Raw genomic sequence first — 10,178 nt, 5'->3', positions numbered from 1 at the left:
ACTTAAGCTTGTCTTACAGCTGCATTCGATACGAAACGTGTAAAAGTAAACCCCCAAATCCTAGGCAACAATTTTCGCGAGCAAGACAATCACCACAATTTTGTTTGGCCAGGATTTAGAGTAAAGATTCTGGCTAGGTTGAATAGCGCGGCGTGAATCGGTACCTTGTGCAATTATGTGCCGCCTGGAATAACAATCCACAGGGGTGCCATTCAACGTCTTAAACCCAGGTGTGCAGCTGCGACTTCATTTCTTAACACCTCAGCGGGGAAGAATCCTCAATACCTGTGGACAATAAGACTATGAATGGAAGATCCTTCTCTACAATTTCCCTTTGATTACGCGATGCGCCCTGTGCGCCTTTTCGTTTCTTATGATTCGAAGATCACAGACTGTTTGTGTGGGTGTAGTGCAGGTGAGAAACAAACATGACAAGCGGGCCGGGTGAAACTTTATACGGCTGATGCTCACAGGTGAGCAGGGACAAAACCCGCAATGGTTACTAGAGGGGGGTGCACCTGTACGGACAATTACTCCATGTGTAAACAACGCGGTCCTGGGGAATTCAAAGTGTGCCTGAGGCAAGAAAAGAAGAGATTCCGTTTCGCCTGTAATTTTAAGAAATCCTCTTAGAAAAATAGCCACAAAGAGTAAAGTTTTTCCGGGTAAAACATGTACAAGAAATCGTTTGGGAGAGTAGCCATTTTAACTGCTGTGGCACTTTCCGGTGGACCGTGGACGATACAATGAGGAAACACTCACAATATACAAGCTTAGACACTGACAACGCTGAATGTAAAGGTCTTACCTTTAAACTGGTTCCACGTGAATGCTATTAAATCACTCCTACGTCGGCTCAAAAAAGGAAAACCTGCACAAAGGAGTAGTAGAATAGCGACCTGGATTTTCCCCGGAGCTACTAACGTACACAAAAACTTGATTTAACACCACCGTCAAGAGACAAAATTGAGGACTAATAAATACGGGATGTGGTAGATATCTCTGTCTTTGTTGTAGGTAGCTTTGGGAGGTGTTTAAGTAATTTGTTCGCTTCTTGTAGAAGCTTACCGGGAGATTTGATGCGTGTGAAAGAGCATTGTCAACTCTCAGGTCTCTCACAATTCCCGCTCACCTCGCCACGAAGTTTGTTTGCTTATAGTGTAAAAGAACGGGGGTGGAGTGGAACAAGTTGAAACACGCCTAATGGACAAACGATTAGGTTTAACAAGACTATAAACTTTTCACACATAGTTGGGAAACGACATGAAAAGACCAGCTATCAATAGAGAGTTATAGGCTTTGTCAAAACCTCCCCGGGTGTCGGCAAACAATTATCACATGCTTGAAAAGCAATTATCGGGTAATACTATTCAATATGTGAATAGCTATTGTCGTGAAAGGAAAATGTACACAATCAAGCCATATACATGATAGTTTGTTTTTCGTCTTGTTTGGGAAGTCCACGGTTGTCTATTGTTCTGTGTTTCAGACTAACTCGGAAGCCAGTAGACCACTCCAGACTTCAGCAGGGAAAACACAACCTTTGTCTCATAATACTACACGTGAGAAAGGTCACCCCAGTTTCTCCTCAAGTTCACAAGATCCAAGAAAGGACGACACAAGAGGAAGAAGATACAGGCGTCTTCACATCACCTTAAGAACGACTACTGGTGGTACATCACAGAACAGGTATGCATCTATTTACACATGCTGTATCTGCGACAAATAAACAAGTCAGCGAACACATGTTTAGTATATTTTCAAGCGTGCGACAGGAATGCATTTTGCGTTATTGTTACCAAGTCTCCTGTTTTTCCTTTCGGAATTCCAATAAATATGAAGAACAAATCTCTTAATGCCATCTCTGCCACATGCCTAATCCGTAATTTGTCCGACTGTACACTGTGATACAATTGTACGAGATTGTTCACACTGTGAGTGACTGTGGAGGGGATTTTGCCCTTGTCATAACTAGATGTTTGGGGGTTGTTGGGGTCAAGTTGTGCCGGGTTGACGTGTGATTACGGACTCAGGACGTTCCGCTGACGGGACGCCGGTGTACCACCTGGTCTGACTGTACCTGTCCCGTCAATAGACACGGCTCATCTCTGGGTAATTAGTCTCAACTGTAGGATAGAAAGGATTGTGAGGTTGTCACGAGAGGGTGTGTTGGGAGGAGTAGAGACACACAGCTGTACTGTAGCGCTACAGACACGTACACCGTGTTCCGAACAGCGCGTGTCTTCTATCTGTGACGGGCCGGTAGCCTGGCTGTCTATCCCGAAAGTCCAACCGTTCAGAAAGGTACTAGTAATTCTTCTGTACACTTATCACAACTGGTTATCGTAAGCACATTGTGTAATGGTCTTATCTAGTGTAATTTTTGTTGTGCGGACACTAACAGTCATCTTCGATTGCGAAGGGCTACCAGGCTTTGTTGTGTGTGTACGGTTTTCCTTTTTCAAGGGCGACCATGTCTGGTTCATTGCGACAGTCAAACCGTTAAGAAATATAACTTACGTGTACATTCATAGGCTACCTAACAATACTTTATACCACATAATCATAATGTAATAGCTTTATTTCGTAGGTTGTTTTCTGTGTGTGCACGATTGACCTTTTTCAAGGACGAACTTGTCCGGTGTTAGAATTTCTTGCCTCGCCAGCGTTAGTCTCTCTGTATTGCGACTGTCCAACAGTAACGAAAGGTAATTCTTATGTACATTAATCAGATTGGTACCACATTGAGTAATGGTTCTACCTGTATTTTGTAGTTGTTTTGTTTGTGTACGGTTTATGTTTCAAGGACGACCTTGTCTGGTCTTAAAATTTCATGGCCTCGCTGGGGACAGTCCGAGATTGCGACAGTCCAACCGTTCGAAGAATTTATCTATGCATTCTTAAGTTTCCTGGTGGTTATTGTATTTTTTTTCTGGGGGTGGGGGGAATTTACCTTTTTCAAGGACGAACTTGTCTGGTGTTATGATTTTGGATAACTTATATTTGTGGGTACGGATCTAACGGGAATATTTTACTCGCTGTTTGGGGGGCGAGCACTTTCGTTGTAGGTCATCGAACTATGTTGATTTTCAAGCAGGCTATAGCTATGACCACAGGACGTTCTATCTTGTAGAATGTCCTTGGTATGAAAGAATCAACCACCGACAAGGATCAAAGACAGTATTTTCCGTAACCAGACAGCTGACAAACTGTGCACGACTATCCCAAGAATGTGCCCACAGTTTGCGACAATCGTACGGCGTATATGTGACCGGGCCCTAAGTTGTAGCCACAGACGGACACAGATTGGAAACTATACTACTAGTATGTTCTTTAGAACACAGATCCCCGTGGAAGGGTGTCGAACGGTTGTGGTTTACGTTTTTCGTGTGGGTGTATGTATATGTAGTGACAACAGTGATAACTGCGTGGTTCATATGTTAACATTTTGTTGCCAGACTAACTACGCTGGCTACACGGAGAATATTTGCCACACCAGAAAGTTCATTTTTTCCTCGCAATTATAAGGGAAAATGTTACCCTTACAGTGACTCACTCCCCTGGCCAAATGCTGTGCCATAAGGGCAGCGTAAAATTCGTAAGAAAATTGTACATCTACCTTCTAGTATGTACTAACATTTAAGATGTTTTCAAGTTTTTCTGACACGAACTGAACGACCAATATGTCATGGAAAGGGAATTTTTTTGTAAACCTTCTTGTCTGTAGAGGAAATGGCCACCTGGTCCACACCTACAGACCCCACAATATCATCCTATATAATGACTGTGTTTATCTCCGAGGTCGTAGTGAAGGTGAACTGTGAGTCTGGTAGTGAAGACGTCATGTACATGAGATAATAACACTCTTCCAGCTGGTTTGGTTTTACGAGTATATTCTTTATTGACACAACAAAAAGTACAGGGACTTTTGTATGGTCTTCTACAACTAAAGATCTAACAAAGCTAAATGCATGTGTGGAAGACTTCATCCTACGTACAGAGTATATTTATGTGGCAAACGACGTACAGAATATATATAAGAGATAACAATAAAGGTTTAACAATTCTCTAACATGTAGTCTCTAAGATTGAAACATTCTTTAATGTATTTTCCTATTTGAGTACTGTATTGGTATCTCCCCTGAGAATGTAATTCAATTTTTCTATAGGATCTAATGTATTGAAATCAGTTGAAGAAGTGGAAAAAAAAGTGAACAGTAATTTATGTGTCATACAAGTAACGCAAATAGACAATCGACATTTCCGTTAGTGACAGAAAAATTGAAGTTGCAGAGAAAAAGAGGATTTCACTAATTGTATAACCACGTTATTTGCTGGGAATTTCTCGGTGTTTTTGTAATACCATGCATGTGTAAGGATATATGTCTGTGGATGTTCTATTGTGCGCCTATATGTTAACGTATTCACTAACCTGTATCTTGTCATACTTAGTACATTGTCTGACCCTGACTTCTTCCTTCATGCATTCGAATGAAAAGCGGCCAGCAGGCCGAGTTGAGTACTAGTATTCATAGTATGGACAAGCAAAGGCTCAAACAAACCAACAAGCAAGAAGAATATTTGAATAGTGTGTCACATTTTTGTCATTTTTGTGACGAATACAAGAAGAAGACCGTATTTTACCATTGTGTCTGTGTCTGTGTAGAAGAGTCTACACTGTGAATAACCCTTGTGTACATATGGTGAATTCTATACACTCAGAGTTTTGTGGTTAGTAAGATATTTTTCTTTCAACTTTAATTTACGTAAATGACACAAAATCGTGGATTTTCAAACGTCTGCCATCAATAGTACATCACCATGGTAACGGTATGACTTTGCAGATAAGTTCGCGCATGCGCTCTCGTTCACCGTGATGGCCTGTCAGGTCGAAACGTCTTCATACTTCATGCCCAAATAAGGTGCGCTTTGTCGGCATATTCAGGGCCGTATTTAATTCGTTATTTTCGGGTCACGACGCTCAAGTCTCGTCCACGACCTCTCAGAGTCCCCCCTAGTGCGACTCCTGGCCAGACTCTCTGTAAAAACTAGTTTTTCGTGGATTGGACACGGATCGGGGGTTACGGAAAAGACCGGCTATTGTGTGCTCTTGGCGGGGGTTGGCACCGACAGACAAAATGTCAAACATTTCCATCCAGGGAGACCCATACAAGTTCTCTACTAGCCCAGCGGGGGAGTCAGGCACGCCCTCCCCGTACCTGCCACCCGTCCCCGACGGTCACTCACTCGGCGCACGGTAACTGCCCGTAATGTCGGGGTTCGAACCCGCGCCCATTAATCTACCCTTCCAAATCCATGATTTGGCGAAGTTTACTCTTTAGTAGGCCGTGGTCGGAGCCCGGGTCTGTAATTTGGAGCCATTTGGTCGCCCCGGAGCGAGCCTGGAACAGGAACCACATTCGATTAAACAAAGGCAGCAAAGAAACTGAGATTGAATGTCAAACTATGCACACAAATAGGGGGCGGCGATCACGGTACTTACAAATCTATTAGCAGAAATGGGAGAAATGTCAGATTTCACAGAGTTCCCTTGTCACAGGAGTAGGTAGACTCTATCTACAAGGCATGTTTCTCTTTCTTTTTGCGTTCTTTAGGTATTTCGGAAAACTCGTACATATAGGAAACTAGTGTCACCAGTCTCTGCTCAGTTAGCCTCTTCCAGGCTTCAGAAGCGACTGGAAAGAGTAGAAATTGGCCAAATCAACAGATAACATGCCAGGGGAGTTGGTCCACTATTTATGTATTACTAGTATACAAGGAGTACATACAGTTTGCTGCCCTAAGCATATTCTCTCTCTATTTGACCGATTTCTACTCTTCCCGCCTCTTCTGAAACCTAGTAGACTTAGCTACAAACCATAGAAGTACATGTAGCTGGCATCCTTCCGTTGAAAATATAGCAATATGCCAAATAGGGTGAATATTTCCCCTAGTATTTTGCCGTCTAGAGAAGCCCAAAAATATAGACGCCAAACTTCTCAGTAATGTATAAGGCCACAGCAAGTAAATTCTATGGATGACATCCTCAGCAGACTCCAAATCTAATGCCAGCGGGCAAAAAAAAAAACAAGGCAGGCCGAATTTAGAATTTTGACTCAATCATTGTACAGATAGTTTTGATTCAGTGGGAACATCACATATCACCGCATCAAAGTAAGAAACAAAACATTAAATCAGAAATGTCTTGTCTCCTCTCTTCATAGTTATCTGCCATCCACCTTCCGGCATGGCAACGGACATCTTTGCCTATTTTTGGCATGGTGACCACTGTCAGAAGGCAACAAAATTTCTTTTTTTTTTCCCCAAAATCAGGCGAAAATCAATGCACGCGCTGATGTCGTCCATAAAAATTACTTGCTGTGGCCTAAAGAAGAAATCCAAGATTATTTGATAGTCATTTTTATAGATAGACATTTTTACTCTTTATTTCCTGTGTGTTACCTTGCAATTAGCCTTAACTTCGGGCATAAGTATACAAATAAAATTGCTGCATCACATACTGAAAAGGAAATACATGTACATAAATAAACATGATGCAGTAATACATGTTGAGATCTACATACTCCCAAACATGACCCGTTTAAAGAGATTAGAACTCGCGTCATCAGAAATCTCTTTATCACCGACACCGTGGCCTTTGTCCGTAAAAATGGCCGTGTAGGCTGGACAGGGCGGGGTTATATTGTTCAGAAATACCCACAGTAACTCCCCTGGGGTAGGGAAGGGCTTTGTTTCTGTAGAATCCCCAGGGTGGGGGCGTCTGGCCAGCTTTGTTGTGTTGGCGACAGGGCAGATGTAGAAGTGTAACGTGCTGAGAGGAGAAGGAGGGCCAAGTTCTCATGGGAAGACAGAGATAACCATCAACGTCACTGTGCCAAGGTCACAAACATGTCCAGGTCTCTGTCCGAGTGTTTCCGCAGATGAAGGTGTCTCAAGAAGCCTTCAGAGTTCTTTTGAAGTAGTCAGGAAGTCTGTGGTTGCAGGCCAAGACACTGACAACAGCGTGCCTCTTCCAAATCCGAGCACTCTGCTTTTGAGTGGCCTGGACGCCGGGCTTTTGAGCTTTATCAACGTTACTGTTCCAATGTCAAAAACATGTCCAAGCGCCCTTCTGATCATGACTGTGTTTGGGGAAACCTTTCTGATGTCTTCAAGAACTCAGAAAACCTGTATTCGCAGGCTGAGATTGGCAACAGTCACGGTCTCTTCCGGTCACCCCCGGGTTGGAGTTACTCTCCAAGCAGATCCTTTTTTAAGCTTTTTTATCGGGGCTTCTCTTTTGCGCTGAATTTTGGTGGAAAAAAATTAAGTGCAAAAGAGAAACCCCGATAAAAAAACCTAAAAACGTTAACACGCTAAAAATACCCCCAAAACCCAAACCTCTGCTTGGAGAGTAGGTTGGAGTAGCATGTATGACAGCCTACATGTAGCTTGCAGCTTTAGTTTAGTATAGCGGGAGCGGCAAACTGTACTCCTTTAGCGCAAGGACGTTCTATCAGTCCTTGTTTAGCGGACCAACTCTAGCGGACCAACTCCCCTGGCACGTATCTGTCTATTTGGCAACTTTCTACTTTTTTCAGCTGCTTCTGAAGCTAGAGTAGAGTGTAGTGTGCTCTCTCAGCCGAAAAGTCTGCAGGAAAGCGTACTATAAGGTGGAAATTCCAGGCTAGGCTGGCACATGTATAATGTACTTTGTAACTAAAATTCTGCTCAACTTTGATTTTGGTTCGCTTATTTAGTTCAAAAGCGTTTTCAAGCAGAGGTCTGATATACTTTTAGGCATTTTATCAGGCTTTCTTTTTTGTACTGGTACCTTTTTTTGTACCGCCAAATAGACACTGCCCTGCCAATGGAATTATACCGTCTTGCCAATTTGCTACTGTCTTGCAGCCACCAAAACATCTGCTTGGAGATTACGTGCGACTAAACTTCCGGACTCTTGTAGCGTGCTCTATTCAACACCTACACTTGATGAACCACCATGTCCAATGTGATTTCTTGGCCGCTAGATCCTTCTTGTGGTGAAACAATAACAAACATATCCCGTGGGCGGGACTACACAATGCACTACCGCTTCCCGTCGGCAGGGGGCCATTGTTCGGGACGTCCCGTGGGTGGGGAAGTCTGGTTACCTTTTGTGTCACTGGCGACAGTTTACTTTAGAGGTGGAACTGCACCGACAGGGGGCGCATGGGCGGGACTGCTGCTAACCTTGAGAGTTGAAACAGGGGCGCACAGAACTTTTCATCTAGCCAATGACGGCTTTCCTTCAGCAAGGCTTACAGCGGATTTGAAATCTTAAAGTTGCCGTGTGTTTTATGGACAGTGCTTACGTATAATTCGATCAAAGTCTAAAAAAAAGACGAAAGCTCCTTGCTAAAATCAGTGCCTTGTGGGTCACACATAGTTTATGTTTTAGAGTTTTGAAGAGAATCAAATTGTCCGTTACTTCATATACAGGTGTAGACACTGTGTATGATAAAGAGGGCTTCTATCTTACTTCCGTCAGTCGGATAGAGTTTTTCCCTCTGTCGGCTAGCCACTGTCCACCAGACATAGCCTCTACCAGGCTTCAGAGGAGGATGAAAAGAGTAGAGATTTGGCCAAATAGACAGATAACATGCCAGGGGAGTTGGTTTAAGCGGCGAAATGTACTCCTTTAGCGGACCATCTCCTCTGGCATGTTACTATCTGTTTATTCGGCCAATTTCTATTCTTTACCACCGCTTCTGTAGCCTGTAGGCTACATGAAAACAATCACCAGGGTCACGGACAGTACACACGGACAGTACACATGACGTAGCCCGTACCAGCCCTCCCCACTGCCGCCTGTTGTACGGAACAATACCGTGCAGAATCACTAACAAGTCCCGGAGGTCTCCCGTCTCGTCACCTTTGTTTTACTGGCGACAAGACCTTCATCGACACAGGGCGATATTAACTCATTAAACTTGGAGGGACGGGGGATTATTTCTCAACCGTGGGAACGTCATATCATTCCTTCACAACAATATTTATGCAGTTATTTTACGTTTGGGAACGCATTGTTAGCAGTAACACCATGTAGTTACAATTACCCTGATGAAGATGACAGACGGCATCGAAACGTCGGCTCTTAACAAGTGGTTGTGAAGAAAGAACTTTGCATTCCCATGTACTTTTTGACATTAGAGAATGAATTTTCATTATTTTAACATCATTTAGGTGTTTATGAGTGACAATTAGCCTCTACCAGGCTTCGGCGGCTGAGTAGAAATCGGTCAAATAGAGAGACAACATGCCGAGGGAGTTGGTCCGCTAGAGAGTACATTTTGCCGCAAACTGTTCTCTCCAGCAGACAAACTCCACGGGCATGCTATTTCTCTATTTGGCCGATTTTTTGTGACATTGTATCTTCACACACCTGTTGAAATCTGTATGAAAGTGTCTCTATATATTCGTCACCTAATTTGGTTGCCTTGTTCTTTTTCGTTATAACCAAGGAGGTTTAAAATCTTGAAAACTTGACTGAACTTAATGATAGGCAAAAGTGCCCTAGGAGCTTATGGTCTTCTCATCTTTTCAAATATGCGTCTATCTTGTGAACTGATACAATAACAGTCACTGTTGAATTCAAATCGTACGACAAAGTCATATTCATCGTAGGTCGTCGTACGATTTTTGTGCTGTAGAATTTTCAAGTAGGCTGTGACAGAATCGCTGACAAAACTCTAACACAACATTTTGTCGGTTACAAGACGGCTTAATTTTGTAGGACAACTGTACGACTACCGCAATAATGCATTTATTTTTCGATCGTGGGACGATCTTACGACGTATGCGTGTCTTTAGTTCGGCATTCTCGTCAAGTAAGCAGTATCGTCCGAGTGAAAGACTGGGTCGGAAGTATATGAATCTGCATTTGAATCCAGGGCTAGTTTTCGGTCGTCTGTAAGAATTTTTCCCATACAGCACAAAAGTGTGTGTCCCCAGGGCGAGACCGTCTCGCCGGCCCGACAGGACAGGACAGACCAGGCGGCGTGAGCGGCCATCCTCACCGCAACAAGTGGGAAACAATGCCGCTGATTAGGCTCGCTCCTGGCCAGGGCTGCGGCGTCGGAAAAAAATTCTCCTTGCAGCTTAAGGCGATTAAAGGACCATTGCTGAGGTCTTTGCTT

At 43.4% G+C, this 10,178-nt stretch overlaps 1 protein-coding gene across 2 annotated transcripts in view; it reads left to right on the top strand.

Moving 5' to 3' along the window:
• LOC109471636 (zinc finger protein 888-like) overlaps positions 1-10,178 on the top strand; it is a 53,442-nt gene that overhangs the window by 35,652 nt on the left and 7,612 nt on the right. Inside the window, exon 2 of one of the 2 annotated variants that reach the window (XM_019770974.1) lies at positions 1,490-1,689. The gene's annotated coding sequence lies outside the window, so the exon portion shown is untranslated. Of the gene's footprint in view, positions 1-1,489; positions 1,690-2,153; positions 2,305-10,178 lie in introns of those variants that run through there. The other variant, XM_019770975.1, reaches the window with a different exon arrangement.

The sequence above is a fragment of the Branchiostoma belcheri genome, unplaced genomic scaffold (genome assembly GCF_001625305.1).
Source record: "Branchiostoma belcheri isolate BF01 breed outbred unplaced genomic scaffold, Haploidv18h27 scaffold250, whole genome shotgun sequence".
Classification (NCBI taxonomy): domain Eukaryota; kingdom Metazoa; phylum Chordata; class Leptocardii; order Amphioxiformes; family Branchiostomatidae; genus Branchiostoma; species Branchiostoma belcheri.
Note: the sequence above shows the minus strand (reverse complement) of the source record. Positions and strands in the feature narration are given on the sequence as shown.